The following is a 13,052-nucleotide window of genomic DNA, read 5'->3' as shown; positions in this document are numbered from 1 at the left end:
GACTCTGAGGACTAATTTTGGAATCTTCCCAAGAACGGCAACGTCTCGACAACCGTGAAACACCTGTGAGTGGTGCATTTGAATCGCTACCGATCCTTCCTGCAAGCTTGAAATACTTTTAAGTGATACCTGGACCAATAGGATAGATCTGACACACGTGCATTTCAAACGTCTTAAGAAAGTTACTGCATACAAAACATTTAGGATAGGACCAAGAAGAGCCAGCCTGTAGTAAATGCTAATTGTTATTATGGCACACAGTCTGACACAGTAAGTTGGGGGTGGCTTACCCTACCCTATTCAGTGCTACCTGGAAGGAGGAATGACTCTCAGCTGACCCCGAACCTACGCCCTGCTGACCACACGAATGCCAGCAGGCATGCTGAACTCACCAGAACCGTGGGCCTTCTAGAACCTTCTCAGGTTGGGGGACCACAGCATCAGTACCATCTGGGACCAAAATCCCGGCAGTCTCCCAGGCTGACAGGATCAGAATCTGCCTTCCCATAGCACCCCTGCACTGAAGGCAGAGAAATAGGGCTCTCAGCACCCATGTGTCTCTCCCTACGGGCCGAGTGCTGAACAAGGTTCACCTGCATGTGTCCCCAAACCTGTCCTTGCCTAGGACACTTGTTCTTGTAACTGAGTCACTTCAATATCAAAGAAGCCAATGGAGCATCCCTCAGTATGCCTTATGGCCCCTGGATTAGCTTCCATTGAATTAGGGAAGGGAGAAACTAAACGATTTATGATGAAACTGTAGAGGGATTCTACCGTCAATTGTTTAGTAAGCATCATTATGTTCTTGATGTAATAAAGGAGCCTGGGACCACAGACAGTTTATTATGGGCATAATTAAAGCAAGAACATGACCAACTTGGCCCTACATCCTAAAAGCTCCAAAGATGTGTAATAGACCAGAATAGTTCCAATACTTAAGATTTTATTTGAACATTTTTGGCAGATGTTAGAGACTGGTAGCTGTAAGGCCTCACTCAGCCTCTTTCTTCCTTATCCCACAGCTTCAGTTTTTATTTGAAAGGTGAGGGGAGACAGAGAGGGAGGGGGAAGAGACAGAGAGGGAGGGGGAAGAGACAGAGAGGGAGGGGGAAGAGACAGAGAGGGAGGGGGAAGAGACAGAGAGGGAGAGACAGAGAGGGAGGGGGGAGAGACAGAGAGGGAAGGGGGAGAGACAGAGAGGGAAGGGGGAGAGACAGGGAGGGAGAGGGAGAGACAGGGGGAGGGGGAGAGACAGAGAGGGAGGGGGAGAGACAGAGAGGGAGGGGGAGAGACAGAGAGGGAGGGGGAGACAGATCTTCCATCTGATGTTTCTCTCCCCACAAGTCCACAACAGCCGGGGCTGTGCCAGTCTGAAGCAAGGTGCCTGGAATCTCCATGGGTCTCTCGTGAGGGTCTAGAGACCCAACTACTTGAGCCATCACTGCTGCCTCCCAGGGCGGGCACTGGAAGGAAGCAGGAATCAGAAGCAGAACCAGGGCTTGGACCAGGCACTGACCTAGGATGTGGGGTCCCAAGCAGCATCTCAACCACTGTGCTGAGCCCCCAGCCCCATCCTCGCTGTTTTAAGCAGTGAGACAACGACTATATACACTGTACCTGATAGTTTGGTGCAGGCTCAGACTGGATAAAAACAGACCCCGGGGTGGGGCTGGGGGGCAGCAGCGCTGTGGCCTAGCAGGTAAAGCTGCCTCCTGCAGTTCTGGCATCCCATGTGGGCACCGGTTCGTGTCCCGGCTGCTCCACTTCCAATCCAGCTCTTTGCTATCGTCTGGGAAAACGGTCAAAGATGGCCCAAGTCCTTGGGCCCCTGCACCGGCATGGGAGATCCGGGAGAGGCTCCTGGTGTCGGATTGGTGCAGCTCCAACTGTTGTAACCAACTGGGGAGTGAACCAGAGGATGGAAAATCTGTCTCTCCTTCTCTGTGTAACCCTTTCAAGTAAACATTTTAAAAAGACTCAGGTTCTTTCTAAGGAGCAAGCCTCGTCATACAGGCTGAGTTACTAATGCCACTGATAACCAGGACAACAATGGCTACACTGACCATTCCGAGTGGGGTATGATCCCACCCAGGCCAGGGGGCCATGATAGAAATAAGGGCCAGGGACAAAGCACCTCCAGAGTCATCCCGAGACGCTTATGAACACCCTCAAGGCCCTTCCAGGATGGGGGACAATGAATGGGCCCAGTGTAGGGGCACAATCATTATTCCTCAGCTGGCCCAACACTGGCCCAGATTCCTGGCTTAGGGCTAAGCACCACGGCCAGTGAGGAGGCAGCATTGGGTGCAGCGATGGAGACACCAGTGGGGACATGCACATTCTCTATCCTAGCGCCGGGGTTTGAGCTCAGCTCCTCTCCCAACTCCACAGCTGCCAGAGGTGAGTCAAGAAGTTGGGTCCCCACCACTCACCCGGGGGATCCAGACTGAGTTGCTAAGCTTTGGACCCGCCCAGCTATGGCTGCTGGGGCATTGGATGGGAGACCTGGCAGGTGGAAGCTCTATCTGCCATGTGCGCCTATGTGTGCACATCTACTGTGTCCTACTCTGCATCTTTGCTTCTGCCCTGCCCCAACTCTGCATCTGTCTCTGCCTTTCTATTTTTTTTGAAAGCTCCCAACTTACAAATGAACCAATTGTGTGTGTATATAGGGCAAGTGCCTAAAAGAACATGAAGTATCCCTGTGTAGATGGAGACATTCACATTCTACACCACTTGTACTTTTGCTCTAAGTTCTATTAAATAGGTTCATGGAAGAATGGTATTTGGGATAAATAACTCATTTGGAAGAGGGTCTTTTTAGTCATTGTTTTACTTGCCTTGTTCAGAAACAGATCTAAAAGGCCCAGGGAAATAAGTGTGTTTTGTTCTTTTAGGCATTTGGGGACTTTGCACTTGGGGAAAAATAAAGGAGAAATGCAAAACTTCTTTCTCTACTTTGCATCAAAAGTCAAACAGAACAGGAGAGAGGATTTTAGGAGGTGTAGATAGAAGCTGTAATGAATGTAAATTGCCATGGAAATGCCCCCCCCCCAAAAAAAAAAAAAAAGATAGTACACTGTCCAAAGTGAACTATAAACTTCTTGGAACAAGACAGCCACGTTCCGTTACCCCGAGGCCCGAGCACACCCTGGCGGGCCCCATACGAGGGAGTGTGCCGTTTCCACTCTCAACGTCCAGCAGCCCGGCGGTTTTCAGCCAGCAGCTCAGCTGAATGACAGTTTCAAAATCAAGGCCATTGTCCTCGAGAGTCCTTTTCATTTCAGGTGCAGATTAATTTTGGAGGCAGCCTGGCTGCCGCGCCCCCCCCCCCCCCCACCAGCTCCTTCCCGTTGGTTAGTGAACAGCCGGTGTTGGTTTGGATAATGAGCCCTGGGCCGGGCCCTCAACAGGCTCTGCTGGGAAATCGCTCTTGAAATCGATTGCGGCACAATCCCGGGGCCCGGTGCCTGCCGCACACCAAGAGGCTCCTGCACACGCACTCGGTGGGTTTCAGAGCCAGACTGCAGAATTTCACCAACGCTCGGAGTTGAAACAGACATTCACAGGGCCCATTCATCTGGGACTCGAGTGTCCCCAAACAAGCAGGCGCTAGGACCTCCATCGTATTCTCCCAGCCTAAAATGCAGTCTTTTTGTCCGTTACACCCATGCATGTAATCAGCGATTGTTCCCATTGTAAATCCCAGATTCACCATCTGTATGCGCCAAAGGGCCGGGGGATGGTTAATACGCGGTCCCTATGGGATTAATCTGCAATTTCACACTAAATGATTTTTAAGTATAATTTGTTACAATGATACAACATTACCGTTTCTAAAACAAACAGCTGTGATGGTTACATTGTGATACAAAAGAAAGCCGAATTCCAACCAGTTTATGTCACTGGGCCTCACGGTTTACTTTAGAGGCAGATAGGGGGGAAAAAAAATCCCAGGCTAGGATCTAGGGAATGGGGCTCAGGAAGAAATCACCCTGCTTTTGGTCAGTGGGGCTCCTGGGTCTGAACTTGAGAAAAACCATGCAGTTCTTCGAGCTATTCTTTAAGCCCGGCAGGGTTGTTCGTCGTTTGCAGGATGAACTGCTTATAGCGACAAGATGGCATTCTGGTAAACATCAAACCATCGAAGTCTCTTGTGTCAGAGGAGCCCTTGAGATCAGTCTGTGATATGACAAAAAGCTGGCTTGAAGCTTGTCAAGAAATGATTCCTTTTCATGCCATTTTTAAATGTCTTGGTTTATAGCATCAACAATCTATTTGAATTTCACAACATAAGCATATACTTCAACAAGTTTGCAAAAAAATAGCATTGAAGGATAAGGCTGGCTGCAAACAATCTTACAATCCATATGTAGCCTTTTCATAACATGTTTTCATGAATTTTAAGTTCCTTCATGTTACCCAAGAGAATATACTTATTTGAAATCAAGACTAGCCAAAGCAAGAAGACTAAAAAGTTTAATATCTATTCGAGAGGCAGAGCTATAGAGAGGGAGAAACAGATCTTTACCCGATGGTTCACTCCCCAAAGGGTTACAACAGCCAGTGTTGGGCCAAGTCAAAACCAGGAGCTTCATCAGGGTCTCCCATGTGGGTGGCAGGGACCCAAAGACTTGGACTGTATTTCAATGCTTTTCCCAAGCTGTTCACAGGGAGCTGGGTTGGAAGGGGAGCAGCTGGGACACAAAATGGAACCCAAATGGGACACCGGCATGCAGAGGTGGCTTTACTCACTCTGCCAGCCCCAGAATATCAAAGTCTGACACTTTAATCTGCTTTACCAAGCAGGAAGCTGTAGCTGGGTGGCTCCAGCATGCTATATGGCACCGGTTTGAGTCTCGGCTGCTCTATTTCCAATCATGCTCCCTGCTAACATGCCTGAGAGGCAACTGAGGATTGCCCAAGTGCTTAGGCCCCTGCACCCACGTGGGAGACTGGGATGAAGATCCTGGCTCAGCTCCGATGGAACAAGTGGATGGAAGACCTTTCTCCGTCTCTGCCTGTCTGGAACTCTGCCTTTCAAATAAATAAATCTTAAAGAATGAAGTCATTCTGAGATTCAAACAAATCTGATGATCTTCCTGAGCTATTTTAGATAGGGTTTCAATGAGTCTTCATAGGGGTCACGTGGCCAAGGTGTTCCATCTGGGTACTCGGCAGGAACACTTGCTCAGCCTCCCCTTTTTACTGCGGTTCAGCCCATGAACTACAGGTGCGTCCTCTGTGGGGCCAGCCAGGGGAGCAGCCATTCCTGGAAGCTGGATTCTCCCTGGTGCAATCTAAGGTTCTAACCCAGGAACCATGAAAGTAGTAGCAAAAGAGCTGCTGTCAGAAACCAGCGGGCGCAGACAAGCAGAAGAAGGGGTTCTACATACAATCAGGTCGACAGGCAGGGTACACCAGGTCACATCCACTTCCTGTCCCTCATCTGGGGACACTAGCACCCCTCTCCCTGTATCACCAGGGCTTCAGAAACATGTACAAAGCACTTAGTGCATCCCTGGGTTAAGTATGTTGTTGGGAAAGGCCAGTTTGTCCTTGTCATTAGCTACTCACAATCCTGAGGTTTTGACACTCATACGCGAGTAAGTGAAACATCTTATGTTCGTCCTCTACTGTGAGAGAGACAGCAATGACCCATGAAAACCCGTTGAAAGACAAACAGCAAAGGGTAGGTTTGGGGGCTGGGCAATGAGCAATAGTGGGGCTTGTAGCAAACTGGAGGTCATGTGACTGGCATTCTAACCCAAGGCAACCGTGCTCAGCCCTAGCTGCTGACCACCTCCAGGGAATGTGGCCTACTGTGGCCAGTTTCTCAATGTTTGAAGAAACCTGAAAATCCCACCTTGGAGAATTTTAAAATTTTGGCATCTAATTCTTTTTTTTTTTTTTTAAAGAAAAGCTGCAGGGCCAGTGCTGTGGCATAGCAGATAAAGCCACTGCCTGTAGTGCTAATTCGAGTCCTGGCTGTGCCACTTCCAGTCCAGCTCCCTGCTCATGCACCTGGGAAAGCAGTGGAAGATGGCCCAAGTGCTTGGATCCTTGAACCCAAGTGGGAGAAGCTCCTGGCTTCCCAGCTCCAGCCATTGCAGCCATTTTTTTTTTTTGACAGGCAGAGTGGACAGTGAGAGAGAGAGACAGAGAGAAAGGTCTTCCTTTGCCGTTGGTTCACCCTCCAATGGCCGCCGCGGCCGGCGCGCTGCGGCCGGCGCAGCGCGCTGATCCGATGGCAGGAGCCAGGAGCCAGGTGCTTTTCCTGGTCTCCCATGGGGTGCAGGGCCCAAGCACCTGGGCCATCCTCCACTGCACTCCCTGGCCACAGCAGAGGGCTGGCCTGGAAGAGGGGCAACCGGGACAGAATCCGGCGCCCCAACCGGGACTAGAACCCGGTGTGCCGGCGCCGCTAGGCGGAGGATTAGCCTAGTGAGCCGCGGCGCCGGCCAGCCATTGCAGCCATTTAGTGAGTGAACCAGCAGAGGGAAGATCTCTCTCTTACTCTGACCCTCTAACTCTGCCTTTCAAATAACTAAATTGGTCTTTAAAAAGAAAGAAAAGCCTGCAAGCTAAGGTCTGTGTGTGGCTGAATGCAGATTGCTCAAGATCTGATAACATATGCTAGGAGGGGACGTGGGTCAGAGAGAGCAGCACAGGTCTGTCGGTGACGGAGACCCAGGCGCACTGTGCAGTTACACATAAGCTACTCCCCAACGGAGACCTAGAGGCTAGAACACCAGCCCTGCAGGAGATGAGAAAGTAACATGAGAGTCACAAAGTGGCTGGATTAAAGCCACCCCAGCACCGAGGGGCAACACCGCCTTTCCCCACCTGCAGATGGTGAATGGGGTTTCCTGAGGGAGAAGGAAAACAAAGGGCTTAGATGGGGTAAGGTTATGGATTCCGGGAAAAAGACAAGGAGCCTAGTTTTCCATGCATTAAACAGCATCACCTTGAATGAACAGAAGCTGAATTCTCCCAGGGTGCAGGAGAAGGCTGTGCAGGTCGTCACGGGAACTGTTTAGCAAATGCAGATTTTCCTGGCTTTAAAGGGTGAGATCCTTTCTTGGAGAGTATGGGGAAGAGGCGAGAGGAATACGAGATGACCTGGAAACGCAGCCCAGGTTTGGGGAGCAGCAAGTGCTGTGTGGAAGCGTCGCCCAGCCCTGGAAGATGCTTGCTCTTTTACAGACCGGCAAGCAAAGGTGCAGGGAGGATGGCCCAGGGACAGTCAGTGCCGAGACTTGAACCTGGGCTGCCTGGCAGCCGAGCCATCAGGAAGCCCACCCAGGTGCTGTCACCACGCTTAAGGATGTGCTGTGGGCAGGGAAGGAGCGACACTGGATCACTCTAATTCACATGGAATCATTGTGTTCAAATGGCACCAGTTATTCACTTTCCACAAATCAAATATGCCCAAAATTATGTCAAACAACCTGGTACATCTTGTGATGAACACAGATCTCTCGGAATGTCTCAGGGCCCACGGTTCATCAACTAGCAGCATAGCAGAGAAATTCAGTAAGAACAGCCAAGAGATGGCCCAAATCTTTAGAAAAATTGTTTTAAGCTGTAGATGCCTTATTTGTTTTATAGGCTTCAACTTAAGCCAGGGGTGGGTGTTTGGTACAGTGGTTGAGATACTAGTTTGGATGCCCACATCCTAGATCAGAAAAGCTGGGTTTGAGTGCCGGCTCCACTCCCGATTCCAGCTTCCTGCTCAAACACACCCTGAGGGGCAGCAGGTGATGGCTCAAGCACTTAGGCCCCTGCCACCCACATGGGAAACCTGGCTTTGGCCTGGCCCACCCTCAGCTGTAGGGGATATTTAGGGAGTGAACCAGGGGATGGAAGATGGAAGATCTCTCTTTATGCCTTTCAATTAAGTGAAAGCCAGTAAATAAGATTTTTTTTTTTTGACAGGCAAAATGGACAGTGAGAGAGAGACAAGGAGAAAGGTCTTCCTTTTGCTGTTGGTTCACCCTCCAGTGGCGCTGCGGCCGGCACACTGCACTGATCCGATGGCAGGAGCCAGGTGCTTATCCTGGTCTCCCGTGCGGGTGCAGGGCCCAAGGACTTGGGCCATTCTCCACTGCACTCCCGGGCCACGGCAGAGAGCTGGACTGGAAGAGGAGCAACAGGGACAGAATCCGACGCCCCAACTAGGACTAGAACCCGGTGTGCCAGCGCCGCAGGCAGAGGATTAGCCTGTTGAGCCGTGGCACTGGCCCAGTAAATAAGATTTTTAGCGGCGGCCATTGGAGGGTGAACCAACGGCAAAGGAAGACCTTTCTGTCTCTCTCTCTCACTGTCCACTCTGCCTGTCAAAAAAAAAAAAAAAAAAAGGCAACTTTAAGCCCAATAGAATATCTAAAAAGTTTCAGTGTTGTCATCACCAAGAATATAGTTACAATAAATTGGTACAGCATTAAGTGTTTCCATGTTTGCACTCCCCTGTGTTTAGAGGTAGGTATTTGTTACAGCAGCGGAAATGGCATCCTGACAGTCAACACAAAATTTCCTCTGCACCTGCATGGACTTGGCCTCGAACTCTCAGGAGGAGACAGACCACCAGGGATGTCGGCGCTGGGGGTGGGGAGGCTCAATGATTTGCGGCTCCTCGCTCCCTCCACTCAGCAACAGCTGCGTAGGTGGTATTTTCTCTCTATCCTCAGAATTGATAAGCCGGCCCGGGGTCGCTCTGTTCACCAGTTTTCCCTTATACTGATGGAAATAAACCTGGAACCTACAACCTGGCCTTCTCCATTCTTCGTGGAGTTACAGAATCAAAGGCCTGTGGTTTCTATTCTTTGCCCCCCCCAAAAAAATTCTCAAAAGAAAGTCAATCGTCCAGAAGAAAAAACAATGAAACAACCGAAGCACCTGCGCCCAGGGTAGGTGAGGCACACCCTGTCCGCAGCTCAGTTTGTGCCCGCCTACCCTCCCGAGAACCAGATTGGGACAGTGCAGGGACCGCATCCACAGGGAGGCAGCAGGACGTCAACAGGACGCCGAGACCTTCTGGACTCCCTCTCTGGAAACGTCCAAGGGTTCAGCACCGTGCAGTAAATAAGACATAAAGCATTCATAAGCAGCAGTCCCTCCACACTCGCGCTCCCAAAGCGAACTCTAATCCACTTAGCAGCCACGCTAACGGCGGCAGAGAGATCCGGGCCTCCTCTTGGGAAGCGGCTTTTAAGCCTTGCGCTACAGCTTTGTGCTGCCTTGGAACCCAGGCTCAGAGACTGCTGGCACGAACCCCGACGAGAGACATGGGATAAACCTCCCATCGGAGTTTTTCTCCTAAGAAAACGTCGCCTCACTAGTTGATAGAAGTTGGCAAAAACAAGGGGGAAACGCCAGTCTCCAGCATGACTGCTATGGCTCAGACACAGCCCGGGGCCCCCCGGGGGTGTCCTAGCATCACCATTCCTCAAGCAAACTCTGGGTGCACCTGTTTCATAACCAACCCCTGCAGCTCACTGGACGGGGCCAGTGGCCAGGGTGGGAGACAGAGGAGTGATTACTTCTTGCTGCAAATTATGTATTCCTGACCTTCGTCCTCACCACTGGGAAATTAAAATCAGAGAAGAACCTGGGGACAAGGAGGAATAGTTACGAGCTGTAATGAGATGGAGCTACTTTGTGATTAAATCAAACATGCTCCCGACTTGCTAAATGAGTTCATATCCATGCTGACACTGCCCTTCCACTCCGCCTAGGAGAGATCGGCACCCCCAGCTGAGTCCGAGTCCGTTTGAAACTCACCATCAGTGTCACAGGCACCTGAGCTCTGAACAACCCAAACCTAGGACACCCAGGCCGGCCGGAGCATTTTCCACCTCAATAAAGCCCAAAGCCACAGTACCTGCGCATTTCTTCTCCTGCAAGATTTCCCGTTTGGGCAGAGGTCTGATGACTTGGGCTGACCCGGCGCCTTGTGGGAGTCTCACTGTCAGGGCATCTTAAATGCCTTCTCAAAGACTCGTGCTACAGGTGAGCAACTGATGAGGGTACTCAGTGGGAACAGGTGAACGCCACATTCTTCCCTTTTATAAGGAAACAAAAAGGACCAGAAAGTACTCACCTGGGCAGGTGCCCCAGCACACGTGATCACAGAAGCAGCAGAGACAAGGGTGACAAAATAAGGATTCCCCTCCCCCTCCCGCCAAGCTCTTTCCTGCCGTGGCTCTGCTGTCATTCAGGTGACACGCAGTGGAGACGCCCCCTATCTGTAGCAAAAGGGAAGACAGCATCGGTCTCAGGCGTTTCAGTGGCAACACTTGGCAGCAACCGCACCTGGAGCAAAGAAGGTCTCAATTCTTTAGGGAAATGGCCATGACTCCCGGACACAAGTGCCTGCAGAGAAACCAACTTCTCCTAGCAGGGGTGGGCACCCTTTCTTCTGCCAGGGACCCTTAGGGTATTGATTACACCGTTGGTGTTATCAACATCAAACATAGCCTGCTATACGTGCATTGGCTGCATTGTGGTTGCATGGGCAGGGCCAGAACAAACAATGGCCTGCGGGCTGTGAACTTTCTCCATCTTTTCCATCATGCGTAAATCTACTCTACAGAATTTACAGACTGCTGTGACAAGGGACTGAAAGTTCAATAGGTTATTTTGCTTGGTTGTTTTAAAGCAAGGCCTGTTCTTCATAAAATTAAATGTTAGTTTTTTTTAAAAAAAATTTATTTTTCTGAAAGTCAGAGTTACAGAGAGAGAGAGAGAGAGAGAGAGAGAGAGAGAGGTCTATCCATCTGATGGTTCACCCCCTAACTGGTTGCAACGGCTGGAGCTGTGCCGATCCGGAAACAGGAGCTTCTTCCAGGTCTCCCACGTGGGTGCAGGGGTCCAAGCACTTGGGCCATCTTCTATTGCTTTCCCAGGCCAGAGCAGAGAGCTGGATTGGAAATGGAGCAGCCAGGTCTCGAACCAGCACCCATATGGGATGCCGACACTGCAGCCCAGGATGTTAACCCGCTGCTCCACAGCGCCGGCCCCTTAAATGCTAGTTTTTAACTGGCCCATTTCTAGCTTCCGTACCTCTGCTTGCTTGATAATGGCCAAGGCCACTGGACTGTGGTTTCTCCTGTCTACTCCCAGCCGAGGACACAGGATAGCACAGGTGGCGTCAAGGTTACAAAAAGCCTGGCTAATTAGCCAACTGCTTCTCGCTTCTGTGTGCCTGCTTTCTGCTTGCACAAGCTCACATGCATAATCAAATGTCTGATAAAAGGTAGGTTCTGCCTTTACAAAGCCCCCAGCACTGCAGCTCGGGGCTGTCTTCCCTGGACTGCTCCGTGAGAGGGCAGTCGCCAGCTGGCTAATAAAGAACTCCTAATTTGACTTCAAAAGTCTCTCTGTGTTTTTCATCTGTGCGCCCCACAACACTGCATGGATGCTTTTGACTTTTTTTTTTTTTTTTTTTGACAGGCAGAGTGGACAGTGAGAGAGAGAGACAGAGAGAAAGGTCTTCCTTTTGCCGTTGGTTCACCCTCCAATGGCCGCCGCGGCTGGCGCACCACGCTGATCCGAAGGCAGGAGCCAGGTGCTTCTCCTGGTCTCCCATGGGGTGCAGGGCCCAAGCACTTGGGCCATCCTCCACTGCACAGCCAGGCCACAGCAGAGAGCTGGCCTGGAAGAGGGGCAACCGGGACAGAATCCGGCCCCCCGACCGGGACTAGAACCCGGTGTGCCGGCGCTGCTAGGTGGAGGATTAGCCTAGTGAGCCGCGGCGCCGGCCTCCTTTGACTTTTTTTATGATTTATTTATTTATTTGCAAGGCAGAGTCACAGAGAGGGAGAGGTCTTCCATCTGCTGGTTCAGTCCCCAAATGGCTGCAACTGCTGAAGCTGGGCCCATCTGAAGCCAGCATCCTGGAGCTTCTTCTGGGTCTCCCACACGGGTGCAGGGGCCCAAGCACTTGGGCCATGTTCTGCTTCTTTCCCAGGCCATAGCAGAGAGCTGGATTGGAAGTGGAGCAGCCAGGACTTGAACCAGCGCCCACATGGGATGCTGGCACTGCAGGTGGCGGCTTTACCCGCTGCACCACAGCGCCACCCGATGCCTTTGAGTTTAAAAGCTTTCCAGGATCCATCAACTGTCAAAAGAGAAACTTGACCCCCAACGCTCTGAAGGTACAAAACCAGACCTGAATGAAAATGACTGTTACTTCAAAAAGAGGTGCCAGTCACCCACGTGGACAATTCCAACCACGACGAACGCGGTGCAGCCCAGTGCTTGGAACACCTTTGCTTAAACGCAGCAGTAAATTTAAGTCCTGCAGGGACATTCCAAGCAACCACACTGCGGAAAACCACCTTTTTAAGCAGCCAAAAATCAAAACTTAAAGATCTACAGGTTGGGGTGAGGTGGAAAACGGGAGTTTCACGACCACGACCATGAGCTGAACTAACACCTGCAAACTGCATTCTGGCCTCCGGGACCCCCCGCTGATCTGTTTACTCTTGGGAGGCACGTCCAGGGGCTGTGGGTCACATCTCACCTAAATGGAAAAGTCCAGGCACACCCAGCCCGGGCAGCCAAGTGCTCTTCCTGAACCCCAAACTCAGAGTAAGGAAAGGCTCCCCAGTACCGGGGCGCGGGGCCCCCGCGGCTGAAGACGGCCGCAAAAACTCCCACGCAGCGTGGGAGGCCCCACCGTGCACCTGCCTTGCAGGTGCAAGGGTGCAAGGCGGGCCCGGGACGGGTTCGAATCCCGACGCTGCCCATTCTGGCCGTGAGCCCTGGGCCCAGCCTCTGCTGCTTCGTGCAGCAGACCCTCGCCCCCACCCCACTCCCGGTCTAAGCGGGGCCCGCCCCGTCTCCAAAGAGGCAGGTGTAAAAAAGAAACCAGAAACTGGCGCAAAGGACAACGCACAATCGGGGGAGGGGCGGCCGCGGCTGCTCCGTTGGCCCTTCGCTTCCCCGGCCCAGGGCTAAGGCCAGAGTGCGCGGGCGAGGGCGCCGGCAACGAGCCCGGACTGATTCCTGACACCTGGCGGGGCCGGGCCCGCCTGCAGCCCGCGCTT

The sequence above is a fragment of the Oryctolagus cuniculus genome, chromosome 21 (assembly GCF_964237555.1).
Source record: "Oryctolagus cuniculus chromosome 21, mOryCun1.1, whole genome shotgun sequence".
In the NCBI taxonomy this organism is placed as follows: Eukaryota; Metazoa; Chordata; class Mammalia; order Lagomorpha; family Leporidae; genus Oryctolagus; species Oryctolagus cuniculus.
This window is presented reverse-complemented; position numbering follows the sequence as displayed.